Here is a 14,483-nt window from a genome sequence, read left to right on the forward strand (position 1 = left end):
ACTGGGGGCAAAAGGATTTAAATATTGCTATTCCTAAATAGTTTTGTCCCATTTCCACTTTCAAAGTCTGAGTACCAGCTTAGGTGAGCCACTGATTTTAGCATTTCTTACATTCCTGCAGGTTATTTCTCTTCCTGGGGGAAATTTTCCCCATCTCACCAGCAGCCAAACCAGGACTCCATTCATTGCTGCAGAGGTTTTGAGCAGAAGGACTTTGGGGACCATGGTGGACAATATAAACACAGAACTGTTAACCACTCTGGAAATGTGGTAAATCCCATGTGTGCTGTGCCTTGATGCATTCCCAGGCTGCCTGAACTCCCTGTGGCTGCTGAACCACAAGTTCCACTTTCCCCCCAGAACAAAACCCCTGAGAGTACTCAGGATATCAGGCAGGGCTGCAGCCTTTGGGCTTGAGACAAAACCCACCACACTTTGCCCACTCCTGTTAAGGCAGAAATACAGCAGTGATCTTCTGGACAGGGTCTAATCTGGGAAGGCTGGGAGGGAATGTGAGGAATGCTGAGCCTCCCACGTGGGAGGGACACACTGCCCTGGTCTTCAGCTGGTGACTGGGGTGAGACAGCAAACGGGACAGCAAAGATCCTGCGGCCAGCACAGAAATTTGGGATGTTCCTTGGCATTCCTTGGGATCAGCACATGCTGGCCATCCTTCCTGCCAGGAGAAAAGGGGGCTGTGAGTATGCCAAGGATAAACTGGGGCCTGCTGCTGCTCGGTGGTTTTAGCCATAATGTTAATTCTGCTTACATAAGCTTAATACTTTCTGCACTGATTTAGTGCAAAGAATTCAATCTTTTCTGAACTGCGGCTGAATGAAAATCAGTAGCACGAATTTGTGAGCTATTGGCTTAAATGCACTTGGAGGAATACTGCCTGCATTTATATATTCCTGTTTTACTGGGAAAAGGCAACTGCAGCTGCTTAGCACAGAGTACACAACATTTCACAGGCTCCAGGAATCCATGGATGCAAAATCCTTCCAGTGCACCCCAGTTACACACAAACCAGCAGGCTGTACTTTTTTTTTTGTTTTTTTTTTTGGTGACACTTTGGTATGTAAAGCATTTTCCTTGGATGATTGATGCTTGAAACTTCTCGTATCCTGAAACAAGCTAAAATTAGAAAGGCTTCAAGCTATGCTTCCTACAGATCCATATATGTCATAGGATGTGGCTGTTGGCACTTTGGGATGATTGATTGTCAAGTTTCACAGGCTGCTGAAGTGTCAAAGACATGATTTTGAGTACCATGGCAAGCAACAGAGTGGATAGGGTTAGTCAATTGTTTGTTTTGTGGGAAAATAAATATGAGGTGCTGCACTGTGTTGCTAATAAAGGGTTTGGAATGGCAGGCCCAGAAGGGAACTTGGGCCATGGGTGAGAGCACTTCTGAGCCCACAAACTGTGTGAGAGATTTTCTCCTAAGAAAGAAGAAAATTTTCTCTTTGTGAAATTCATTGGAGAGAAATGAAACTCTTCAGGAGCTTTGCCAGGGCAGCGCCACCCCCCAGGCAGGGTTTCTGGCCACTTTTCCAGCCACCACATCTGTTCATCCACCTTCCAAGTAATAAAACTTGCTTACAGTCTTCTCTTTAATGTCAGGAGATAAGTCTGTCTGTCTGCATCCTTTGGCAGCTTTGGGAGGCTGGAAATATGCTTGGCATATCATCTGGGAAGCTGAGAACTCCAGACAGTCATTCCTTCAGGAAGCAGATTGTGAGTTTTAGGTTTGATGTCAAATATCCTGGAGGATGCTTGTTGTTCCCATCATTGCCAAGCAAGAAGCACAGGGAGGGAGCAACAAATGAATTAATGAATTTCTGTCTCCATTTAGCTCAGGGGAAAGGAACTCATTGCTTACTCAAGGTGCAGAGTTGGCTGACACAAATCAAGGGCACAGGAGGTGAAATTAGGTGTGGAGAACCATGGTGATGCCTTTCTGTCACTGAGAATTTGGGATCATTTAGGTGTGAAAAGACCCTTGAGATCCCTGAATCCAACCATAAAGTTAACACTGCCAACCCCATCACTAAAAAAGCTTCCTTAAGGGTCACATCTTCACTTTTAAATATCTCCAGGGATAAAAGTAGGAAGGAACTGTGGAGAGATGAAGGATGAATCTCTGAGAACACCTGGGACTGCCTTAGAGGCCACAGTTTCTTTGAGGCACTGTACCTTTCTCTGTCAGGATGTTTGATTTGTGAGGAATAGCTCTGTCACTGGATTTAAGAGAAGCTCAGTTTTGATACCAGCTTGTCCAAGCTCTTTTTTGACCACAGACTACTGTCTGGGTTTGAAAAGGCAGGTGTCTGCTAAGACAGGAGTCTCCCTTGAAATGGAAAATGTAAATCCCCTCTCTCTGAATTATCATAATTTTGAAATTAAGGGGCTCTCAGGTAAAGATATGGGAGTAGGAATAACAGTTCTTTATTAGGAAAAAAAAATGCAGTAGTACAAACAAAAAAATCCAAAACCCTGCCAGAGTCAGAGCAGTCCCTGTCCCCTGTGTGTCAGGGGGTGGCACAGCCCCATCCCATGGGGGCTCAGCCCTCCTGCAGTGCCAGCTGTGGCTCTGCTGGAGCAGGGATCCTGCACAAGGGGGGAGTTTTCCTCTGCAGCTCCAGGGCTGCTGCAGATGGGCCTGGGCTCCCTCTGGCCATGCAGGGCAGCAGAAGCTGCTCCTCTGGCAATGCCCTGGGCAAAGGCTGCTGGGCTGTCCCAGCACCTCAGATTGGATCCAGGTAGGAATGCTTGGCTCCTCCCCTGGGCAATGCAGCATCTCCCCATGGGATGATGGGATTGGATCAGCCCTGCAGGGACACTCAGTGGCCATGGACAGCAGAGATCTCCTGCAGGGAGGATTGGCTGTGGGAGAGAGAAAGAAAAAACTGCCCCATGGACAGCAGAGAACTGCCCCAGCTCTGACAGATGGAAATTGAATTCACATTCAGCTAAACCTGAGAAAATTACCCAGTTAACTTCCTTTCACCTTTATGAGAAAAGTGAGAAAATACTGCAGAGAATTTGTGGGAATAAAATCAAAGTATCAATGCACTGGTGAAAAGATGAAAGCATAACTGCACCTTCTTCCTTTGGTAAGATGATTTGCTTCTGGGTTGTCCATTCCCCTTGAAAAATGATCACTTTTTCCACCCCATCATATTGATATCTGACAGCTATCAAACCTCCTCCTTCTCATGGTATTTTCACTGCTTTCTCACCAAACTCTCCTGTTAAGCAGCCTGCAGGAGAAATGGCTGAGAATATGCTCACCCTCACCTTCCACTCCTTTTTGCTCTCTGGATGGCCATAAATGTCTCCTCCACCTTTGATGCTTCTATGATTTTGTGACATTTTGAAGCAGAACAGAACTCATCTGTGTTTCCTACTTCACTGGAAAAGTTTGGAGCAGATTTCTGAGGCTGCAGAGGCCACTTTCTTACGTGTGCAGAGGAAGATGTCACACAGAGTGCCTTCCTGCCAGCTAGCTGGGGTTTGCTGAGAGGTGTGGAAAAAACCTGTTAGCACCTCTCCTTCCCCATCAGTGCAATCCCTCAGGAGAACCTAGCCCCAGAAAAAGAACCATTGCACAAAACAATGCAAGAACCTAGGAGAATGTGGGATTTTTTTAAGTTGGTTGTTTGGTGGGGTTTTTTTTGGTGGGTTTTTTTGGTTGTTCTTTTTGTTTTTGTTTTTGTTTTGTCTTGGTTTGGGTTTTTTTTTTTGTTTTGGTTTGGTTTTTTTTCCTCCTTAACTGTGTAGCACCAGAGTGGAGCTCAGGGGATCAAAGAGAAACCAAATCCCAAAGAAGGGATCTTCTCCCTCTCCATAAATCCCTAACAGGAGGGTGGGGCCAGGTGGGGGTCAGGCTCTGCTCCTGGGTAACAAGGGAAGGAAAGGAAAGTTCAGGAAAGGAAAGTTCCAGGAAAGGGGAAATGGGAAAGGGGCAAGGACAAGGGCAGGAAAAAAAGGAAAGGGAAAAGGAAAAGAAAGAGGGAAGGGAAGGGAAGGGAAGGGAAGGGAAGGGAAGGGAAGGGAAGGGAAGGGAAGGGAAGGGAAGGGAAGGGAAGGGAAGGGAAGGGAAGGGAGTGGCCTCAAGTTTCACTAAGGGAAATTGAGATGGGCTATGAGGAAAAAGTTGTGCAAGGAAAGGGTTGTTGAGCATTGGGATGAGCTGCCCAGGACAGTGCTGGAGTCTCCATCTCTGCAGGGATTTAAAAGCTCTGCAGATGTGGCACTTGGGGAGGTGGGGCAGTGGTGGCCTTGGTGTGCTGGGGAATGGTTGGTCTTGATGATCTCAAAGGCCTTTTCCAACCTAAATGACTCTGTGATTCCAAGACAGATCCCAGGACACATCAGAGTGCGCAAAGAGAGGGTGAGGGTGGCTGTGGGATCCTGAGCCCTGAGCTGTGGGGCTGGGCTTAAAGCATGGTGATTTCTGCTCTGCTGAGCTCCAGGATGGGGTCCTGGCTGGATGCCACTGTCCTGTCAGCTCCAGTTTGCAGTCCCCTGCTCTGGTGGGGCCCAGCAGGGACTGCAGGTGAGCTGGAGCCGTGTGCTGGGCAGTGCTGAGCCTGCCTGTTGCCAGCCTGAGCCTTCAAAATCACATTACCCTGATAAAATGTGCAGTTCTGGAGCTCTCCAGGCAGCGCCAAGCACAGGAGCTGCCTTTTTCCCTAATGCCCACCCTGTGTTTCCCTTACCCCTCACCATGGGAGGATTTTTCTGTTTGTTTATTATTTTATTCTGACAAAAGTGAAGCACCTCCACAATGGGCTCCAAATAAATAAATAAAACAAACAGGCACATTCTCTTCCAGTCCCCCCCTGGCCAGGGAGGTGACAGTTTTGGCATGGCACTGCACAGGATTCCCAGCAGCCAGCAGTGGAGCAGGAATATTGGCTTTCTGTGGGCTCCAGTACTTTTCCATCAGCATTTGAGTCTTGCTGGGTTTTAATGCTGGGTCCTGCTGCACCCAGTTGAAGTGGGTTGGATACTGGTGTCTGTGTGGCCTTAATCAGATAAATCACTGTAAGAAAATTATATTCGGCTTCTGGCCAGCCTCAGGCTGGTTTGGGGGAGTTTTCAGTGTGGCAAATCCAGAGACAAATACAGGAGGTGGAGGAAGCAGCTCTTGGAGGGCCAGAATTTGTGTGGGGAGTTGTGGGAATCTATAAAATCAGAGGGTTTTGGGAAAGCTGCAAAAGGCAGGCCTCAGAGACAGCAGAACTGTGATCAGAGCTAAGCAGCAGCCATGAGATTGGTCAGCAAAAAATTATGTAAGAAGTAGAAAAGTAAGGACAAATAGAACAATGGTTTGTGTGTTAATGCTTGTCTGGTTAGCAGAACATTCCATCAAGCCTTGAAAGCAGCCCATGTAACACTGAAATACTCCCTGTAATAACACCTGCTGCCAAAGCAGTCGGCCTTATTATAGTGTGCATTTCTAAGAAAAAACAGAGTATTTTTTTAAGAAGAAACATAGGAAAACAAGATCTGCTCATCATCATGATGAAAACTGTAAAAGTGATTTCATGCCTTAGAATGCTGCGAAAAAAGTTTCAGCAGGTTTGTTTTTACCCCAGCTGGCTTCAGCAATGGCATTGAAAGAGACCAAGTTAGGTGTTAGCTGAGTAAACAAATGTTCCAGACTCAAGGCAAGATGGATTCCATTACCATCTGCATGGCAGCTGTCTTTTGCCAAGTGGGCAGTTTGCCTTATCTCTTCCACAATCACTCCTCCCTCGGGAGGGGACATCTGCTGATAACAGCCATGGAATGTCCCTGCATGGCTGATAAGAACTGCAGCATCCCATTGGGAGATGTGAGCCCAGAGGGAGGAGCCAAGCATTCCTGCCTGGATATAATCTGGAGATTCTGAACACCAGCACAGCTTCTCCACTGCATTCCCAGAGGAACAGCAGCTGCCTCTTCTCCCACTGGATCTTCAGAGGCAGAGACTGCACCTTTCTCCAGGATCCCTGCTCCAGCAGAGCCACCCCTGGCACTGCAGGAGGGCTGAGCCACAATTCCAATGGTTCTGCTGCCAGCACCCTGACCCACAGGGTGTCAGGCTGGGTTCTGACTCTGGCAGTGTTGTTTTGGTTTACTCCATTGTTTATTTTATACTTTTATTTTCTTCCCTATTAAAGAACTGTTATTCCTGCTCCCATATTTTTGCCCGAGAGCCCCTTAATTTAAAATTTATAGCAATTCAGAGGGGTGAGGAGGGTTCACATTCTCCATTTCAGGGGAGGCTCCTGCCTTCCTTAGCAGACACCTGGCTTTCCAAACCAAGACAACAAACTAATGCCACACCCACTTCAATCAGTGATATATTAACAAATGTTAACAGTGATAGACCCTTCAGAATAAAACAACAATTAATTTTCTTTTACTAGCACATAGACACAGTTGTGAACAATTTGAAAGGTTGTGTTATATGAACCTGTCTGATCATTCTAAATCCATCCACAGGGAGTCTCAGCTGTGCTGTGGGGAGGACACCTCCACCTGATCCCCAGCACTGGGGAGGCTGTGGGGAAGGAGGAAGGAGGGAAAACATCCAAGGATGGGTCCTGGGACTGTTAAACACCAGCCCCAGCTCAGGCTGCCTGTGCCAAAGAAATGAGAACTGGCAGGGAGCTGAGGAGCATTGCCAGTGTGGAGGAAACCAGGACAGCATCCCAAAAAGAAGAGAAAGATCCCCAAGTACAGATAGCAGATAAAATTTGGAGGAATGGAGTCCCAGCATCACTTGCTTTGGGGGATAATAAGAATTTCTGCTAAAAACTGGGATCCTGTCCTCCCAGGATTGGCCCAGGAGGCAGAATTCTGTGTGCACAGGTTTGTCTCCAGGCTGTGGGGAGCTGTAATGTGATGCAGCCGTGGCAAAGAGGAATGTGATGAGTAGCTGTCCCAAGGAGTTATTTTCAGAAGTTAAGGGGATATCTGGTCACATTGCAAAGCACTGCCCTGGCACCTCCTTTGGGGCAGGTCCTGTGCAGTGCTTTAATCCTGACCAAAAAGGTTCAACCCACACTGAAGAGATCAGGGAGAAGAAATTCCAGTAATTTCTGTGATTATTAAAAATTAACTGGGGAGAAGAAATTCCAGTAATCCAGGTCTGGCACTGTCCAGCTTATGAGAGGAGGCAACAGGACCTTGATTGGTGTAGAGCAGCAACATTTCCAAATTGGAAATTCCCAAAAAATGGTGGATAATGAAAGTTGTTTCATACTCAGGAACAGAGAAAGCATAAAGCTGGGGAAGGAACTCATTCCAAAGGAAGGGGCAATAACATCTCTGTGGCAGATGTGTCAGGAGGAGCATGGGAGGTAAAGCAAGGAGAAACAGCAAATACTGGGTGTGCAGGACCTGTAATGTGCCAGAGGCACCTGGAAAAAGTGAATTCAGCCCGTGCTGAATGTCCTTAGCAAATGATCCTGCACTCCTGTTCTTATTTTTAACCCATGGTGATCTTTGCTTGACCGTTCCTATTCCAAACCTCAGCATTGCCCTCTTGGAGAGAGGAAGAGCTCTAAGAGGTTTTAGCTCTAAGAGGAAGAGCTAAAAGCACAGATATTTGGGTCCCTGCTGTGTGAAGGGGGGTGTGTTGAAATCGTGTCTGCTACAAGTGGAAGATCAGAGAGCCTGGCTGACACTCGATCCCTGCCAGGGATAATCCCTGGGAGGTGCCAGAACTTCCTTGGGACAGGGACAGAGCCCAGCCCACAGTGCCCAGGCTGGCAGTAGGGCTTGGGGACATGGCACACATGAAGGTCAGAGCCTCCTGCAGGGTGCTGCCCTGGCTGGATGTATTTTGGGATTCCAAATTAGACGCTGAACCCGCGGCAGAAACTTGGGAAGTTCTGCCTTGCTTGGGGCCACCACCTGTGGGATTGTGTCCCTGTGGGATTGTGTCCCTGTGTCCCCTCAGGTGATTCCCCACCTGCAGAGCTGCCCCAGGCCTGGGCCCAGCCCAGGGAGGAGCTGGAGCTGCTGCAGAGAGCCCAGAGGAGGCTCCAGGATGAGCAGAGGGATGGAGCAGCTCTGCTGGGAGGAAAGGCTGGCACAGCTGGGATTGTTCACCTGCACAGGAGAAGCTTTGGGCTGAGCTCAGGGTGGCCTTGCAGGGCCTGCAGGAGCCCCAGGAAAGCTGCAGAGAGACAATTTCCAGGGGATGCAGGGACAGCACCCAGGGAATGGCTGCCAGTGCCAGAGGGCAGGGTTAGGTTGGATATCAGGAAGAAATATTTACCTGTTGGGGTAGAAGGCACTAAAACAGGTTTCCTAGAGAAATTTTGGATGCCCTATCCCTGGAAGCATTTCTCAGTGACATTCTCAGTTTTCTTTCTTTCTTGCAGAAAGAAAACCCCAACAGCTGCTTTTTGATCAAAAACTGTGACTCCAGCAGGAGTCTTTTTTTCCTGTGAGTTGGATGAGCTTTTTGTACAAGGCTTTTCCTCTAAAGAAGTTTGATTAAAACAGAAAGGTTCTACAAAAGCAAATGTCAGTGACCCTCTTATATTTTGCCTGATTTTTTTTTTTTTTTAATGAAGTGTTTCCCCTCTTTCTTTGTGTTCAGGGGCTGGGAGACACCCTTCGTGTTGAGAAGATGCCAAAAATGGAACTTCTAATTCCTGTAGCCCCTGCTGCCAAAGCTCAGCCATAAAAACCCAAAAAAGACTCCAGAATGTCCAATTGCTTCAAGAGTTGATGGTTTAATATCAGAGGCCCAACTCTGACTCCCTAAAAGCAGGGAGCTGATTTAGTGGGCTAAAGGAAACAGGTATATTTACTGCTCCTCTATGTTTTACTGCCCTGTATGAAAGATTTATGAGCTCTGAACTTGTGGGCAGCCAGTTTTCCTGGCCTGACTCACACTAAAGAGGAGCTGGAGGGGGTTCTGACACCCCCTTGTCTGGGTGAGCACAGCACACCCTGATCTGGGTGGGTCATGGTTGTGTCCTCCTGAAAAAAAGAAGGGTTGAGAGGGGGAATATAAACTAGAGACCAGATAAAATGATTATAAGCAGAGCAAGTTGTACTATCTGCAGGTTTATTTTTTAAAAATATTCTTTTCATGGAGTCACAGGATCAAAAAGGTTGGAAGAGACCTCCAAAATTATTCAGTGCCACTATCAACTCAGAGCCACCCAAATCTTTGAACCATGTCCCCAAGTGCCACATTGAGACCCTTCTTGAACAATTCCAGATCTGGCAGCTCCACCACCTCCCTGGGCAACTCATTCCAATGCCTGACCATTCTTCCAAGGAAAAAGTATTTTTCTTATGTCTACTCTGAACTTTCCTGGGCACAACTTGAGGCCATTTCCTCCCATTCTTTCACTTGACAATCATTTTTCATGTTTAAGAAATGCCATTCATGTGAAGTAACCTGGAAAGGAAGCCCCCAGAAATAAATCTATAAACACTCAGCTGGACACTGCCCTTGTGGTGGACCCCTTGGAGCTCATGTTTCATGGGGCAGAGTGGAAGAGGGAAGAAGTAAAACACAAAAGCTGTGGCCACCCTGGCTGCAAGATGACCTGAACTCTGTAAGGGGGCAGGGAGCAAAGATTGGAGCTCTTCAGCTTGGTGTTTGAGCAGGGTCTGCTCCACCAGACATTTATTTCATTTAGTGACTCCTAAATATACTCAGGGTGTCCCCCCGTGCAAGGTGAGGGATGCAAGCACCAGCCCAGGGTGCAGAAATGAGGGAGATCCTCTCCAGAACCAGACACCCTTCACAGAGGGAATGTTGGTCACAACAACCCCAGGGAGCTCCAGGCTGGGCAGAGGGGCTGGGAAAGGCCCTGGGAGTGCTGGTGACAGGGGCTGGACACGAGCCCAGGGGTGCCCAGGGGGGCAAGAGGCCCCTGGCAGCTGGGCTGGATGAGGAATTGTGTGTGCAGCAGGAGCAGGGCAGGGATTGTCCCTCTGTGCTGGCTCTGAGAGCCCCTCCAGGGCTGGGCCCAGTTCTGCTCCTGCAGGAGAGCCCTGGAGGGGCTGGAGCGTGTCCAGGGCAGGGAACGGAGCTGGGCAGGGGCTGGAGCCCCAGGAGGGGCTGAGGGAGCTGGGCAGGGGCTGGGGCTGGAGCAAAGGAGGCTCAGGGGCCCTTGTGGCTCTGCACAAGTCCCTGCCAGGAGGGCACAGCCGGGGGGGTCGGGCTCTGCTCCCAGGGCACAGGGACAGGAGCAGAGGGAACGGCCTCAGGCTGGGCCAGGGCAGGCTCAGCTTGGACAGCAGCAGCAATTTGCCCATGGCAAGGGAGCTCAGGCCTTGGCAGGGGCTGCCCAGGGAGCTTTGCAGTGCCCAGCCCTGCAGGTGTCCCCTGCAGGTGGCACTGAGTGCTCTGGGCTGGGGACAAGATGGAGATCAACGTTTGGAGTGGATGATCCTGGAGGTCTTTCCCTGGTCTTTCCCAGGCTCCGTGATTCCATGGCTCTGTGTTTTAGCAGTAGCTGGAGCACACAGCAATGGCACCTTGGCCATGGGGGTTCAGCACTGCAGCCCCTGCAGGAGCTCTCCCCTCTCAGGGTCACATCCTGTGGTGGTGTTCACAGGGGTCCGAGGATGAGGGAAGAGATGAGGATCTGAATCCATGGTTCAGAAGGCTGATTTATTATTTTATGATATATATTATATTAAAACTATACTAAAAGAATAGAAGAAAGGATTTCATCAGAAGGCTGGCTAAGAATAGAAAAGGAAGAATAACAAAAGTTTGTGTCTTGGACAGAGTCTGAGCCAGCTGACTGTGATTGGCCATTAATTAGAAACAACCCCATGAGACCAATCCCAGATGCACCTGTTGCATTCCACAGCAGCAGATAACCATTGGTTACATTTTGTTTCCTGAGGCCTCTCAGCTTCTCAGGAGAAAAAATCCTAAGGAAAGGATTTTTTCAGAAAATGTGTCTGTAACAGCATCCCTTGCTCCTGCCTGGATCCTCCCCCAGGATCCCTGCCCCAGGTACCTGACAAACCCTCAGAAACACAGGAAAAAAGTCAGAAGCTGACCACAGAGTAGATGTGAGGTGTGAGTTAAACAGCCAGGAAATCATGGAGAAGATGGACATGTGGTTGACCAATACCCACCTGAAAAAAAGCTCAATCCAAAACCCAACACAGAAAAAAAAGGGTTTTTTTTTAAATGTATAAGTATTTGAAAAGCATTGATAAGTACTGGAGTGGAGTCAGGGCTATTACTCAATTTACAAAACCACTGCAAAAATGCTTTGAGGGAACACAAAATTGTGTGATAGAGCAAGTGGGTAGAGAACTGTACTGACAAACATGGTTTCCCCTAAAAAAAATAGGGGAAAAGAGTTATAATAATTTTATTTCTGATGCTGACATGGCAATATGTTATAGATCAGTTCCAGATATAAGAAATAAAGCAAGAATATAAACATAAATAGTATAAATATAAATAAGGATATAAATAAGCATATAAATAAGAATATAAATAAGAAATAAATGTTCACCAAATGGCATTTTTTTCTCTTGTGAAAACATGTTTCACTCCTTGGAATTCATCTTGAAACAAAGTAGAAACCTTTCAAAAAGTCACAATATCAAAAATATTCCCTTTCTGTTGAGCTTTTAGGAGAACTTTTTTGAATTTCCAACTTCTTTGAAGGCAATATTGTATCACATTTCCTTCGCATCCCATTTTATACCAATGCTGTGCCCAGCAGCAGATGAACTCATGATCAGCTGGATTTGGAGCCTTCTGCTCGACACAGGGCTCTGCAGGACATGTGCAAGGCAGGGTGGGCTTTATTTTTTAAATTTGGAAGCTTTGGTATACTTAGTTTCAACTCAAATGACCTGAAATTTCCTTCCTGACAAGCCCTTGTTTTCAACCAGATCAAAAAATATTCCACTTGGACACCTTCCCCTTGGCTTTTGCTCTCTTGCTGGCCCAGAACAGGAAGAGGCTGATAATAAATTTAAAAAAAAAAAAAAATATATAAAAGCACATTAAACTCAGCAGCTCAGAGGGATCCGTTTGTCAGAGCCATAACTGAGTGAACCTTTTCTGGCACTTCAATCCAGCTCCATCTCATGCCCTGCACCAGAGAAAGGTGCTCAGATCAGTCAGGGCTGGGAAAACTCTGGAGGCAGATAAGGCCGGGAGGGAAGCAGTGGGAGTTTTGTCAAAGCTGGGTTTAAGTCCTTCTTTCCTGGGGCTCACATCCTTGCCTGGGTGTTGTCCTTCCCTCGGGGTTAAGGGGACAGAGCTCTGCCCTTCCCCAGGGGAGGCTGCAGGTTCCCTGCTCCCAGAGAGGCCCCAGGCATGGATGCAGATCCTGCAGCAGATCCCAGAGCCTGGGCTCCATCCTCGGACCTGCACAGCTCCAGGGTCACCCCGGCCTTCCCCTGGGCTTTTCATGGCTGCCTCATTTCTGACCCTTTCCCTTTCTCCCTTTCCCTTTCCCTTTCCCCCTTTCCCTTTCCCTTTCCCTTTCCCTTTTTCATATTTTCATATTTTCCTTTTTTCCCTTTTTCCTGTTTCCCCATTCACTTTTTTCTTTTTCTTTTTCCTTTTTTACCCTTTCCATTTTTCCCTTTCCTTTTTCCCATCCCCCTTTCCCTTTTTCCTTTTCCTTTTCCTTTTTTCCATTTTCCCTTTCCCTTTCTCTTTCTCCCTTTCCCTTTCCCCCTTTCCCTTTTTCATATTTTCCTTTTTTCCCTTTTTCTCTTTTTCCCTTTTTCCCATTCACTTTTTTCTTTTCCTTTTTCCTTTTTTACCCTTTCCATTTTTCCCTTTCCTTTTTCCCCTCCCCCTTTCCTTTTTTCCTTTTCCTTTTCCTTTTCCTTTTTTCCATTTTCCCTTTCTTTTTTTTCCAATTTCCCTTTTCCCCTTTCCCTTTATCTCTTTCCCTTTCTATTTTTCCCTTTATCTCTTTCCCTTTTGCTTTTTCCCTTTCCATTTTCCCTTTCCCTTTTTCCCTTCCCCCTTTTTCCTTTCCCTTTTTTCCTTTCCCTTTTCCCCTCTCCCTCTTCCCCATTCCCTTTTTCCCTTTTTACCCTTTCCATTATTCCCTTTCCTTTTTTTCCTTTTTCCCCCTCCCCCTTTCCCTTATTCCCTTTCCCTTTCCTTTTTTCCAATTTCCCTTTCTTTTTTTCCCCAGTTTCCCCTTTCCCTTTCTCCCTTTCCCTTTTTCCTTTCTCTTTTTTTCTTTCCCTTGTCCCCTTTATCTCTTCCCCTTTCCCTTTTTCCCTTTCCATTTTCCCTTTTCCTTTTTCATTTTCCCTTTCCCACTTTTCCCTCTTTTTCCATTTTTCCCTTTCCTTTTTCCTGTTCCTCATTCCCTTTTCCCCTTTCCTTTCCCTTTCCCTCTTCTTTTCCCTTTTCCTTTTTTTTTTCCTTCAAAATGAGCCAACAGGGCAAAAAACCACAAACACACGGAAAGCCTTTGCAACCTTCCACTTAATTGTGCAGTGGGCAGGGACCAAAAAAATGAATCTGTTTTCCTTATTCCTTCAGGCAGCAGCCCTGGAGTGTGTGATTTGATTCCCATCAGTGCCAGGGCAGAGCTCAGGGGCTCACAGTCCCTGTCCCTGCATGTTGGATTAAGCCCTTTCCTGAATCAGAGAGGCATTTTAAAAACTTTTATTCTATTTTTTACTTTCATTTGGAGGGTGAGATAATACAGGTGTTACAATTCACGTTATCACAATCAGAAACCAACTATTCCCTAATTACAGTACACTATCAGTTTTTGCTACACCATGCTGCAAATGCCTTAGAGCATTTAAAATCTAAATCTAAATCTAAATAATAATAATAATAATAATAATAATAATAATAATAATAATAATAATAATAATATCTATAAATATATAAATATATATTTATAAAATAAAATAAAATAATATAATATATATAAAAGAATAAATAAATAAATTAATAATAATAATAATAATAATAATAATAATAATAATAATAATAATAATAAAGAAATATATAATAATAAATAAATAATCTAAAATTACTCTTTGTGGCTCATAATACAATACATATTTTATGGTTGTATTTCTCTAAAGTATCTATTCTTATTTTGTAAGGCCATTCTTTGAAACTTGTTTTTAGTTGAATTTCCCTTTTAAAAATGTCTGTGTTATTCAATGGTATTTCAAGGCAGTATTTTTTATTTCAAGGTTTGCATATAGATGCACACTGTAAGAGCCTTCTGTCAGCTTTTGAGAATTTTCTACAGATCCATTTCCCACACCTGCAGAATGTTTCTCACACAGATTTGCCAAGGGCTCCTTCCAGGAGAGCTGAGGGTGAGGTTGTGCTGCGCTTTTCTGGTGGCCCCAGCATTTCATGACCTGCACCGCTTATTGAAACAGGCCCCATGCCCGAGTTAAAGCCTGCATGGCTCCAAGCCTTATCCCCCCAGGGCAGCAGGAGGGATGTGGGAAGGGCTGGTGGCACTGGAGAG

General features: G+C 46.2%; 1 protein-coding gene across 1 annotated transcript in view; it reads left to right on the top strand.

Moving 5' to 3' along the window:
• The first annotated feature begins 602 nt into the window (after positions 1 to 602).
• B3GALT5 (beta-1,3-galactosyltransferase 5) overlaps positions 603 to 14,483 on the top strand; it is a 40,653-nt gene continuing 26,772 nt past the window's right edge. Inside the window, exon 1 of the mRNA XM_071430152.1 lies at positions 603 to 697. The gene's annotated coding sequence lies outside the window, so the exon portion shown is untranslated. The remainder of the gene's footprint in view (positions 698 to 14,483) is intronic.

This window comes from Agelaius tricolor, unplaced genomic scaffold, assembly GCF_023055355.1.
Source record: "Agelaius tricolor isolate 1412-34295 unplaced genomic scaffold, bAgeTri1.0.p SCAF_7, whole genome shotgun sequence".
NCBI classification, from domain to species: Eukaryota; Metazoa; Chordata; class Aves; order Passeriformes; family Icteridae; genus Agelaius; species Agelaius tricolor.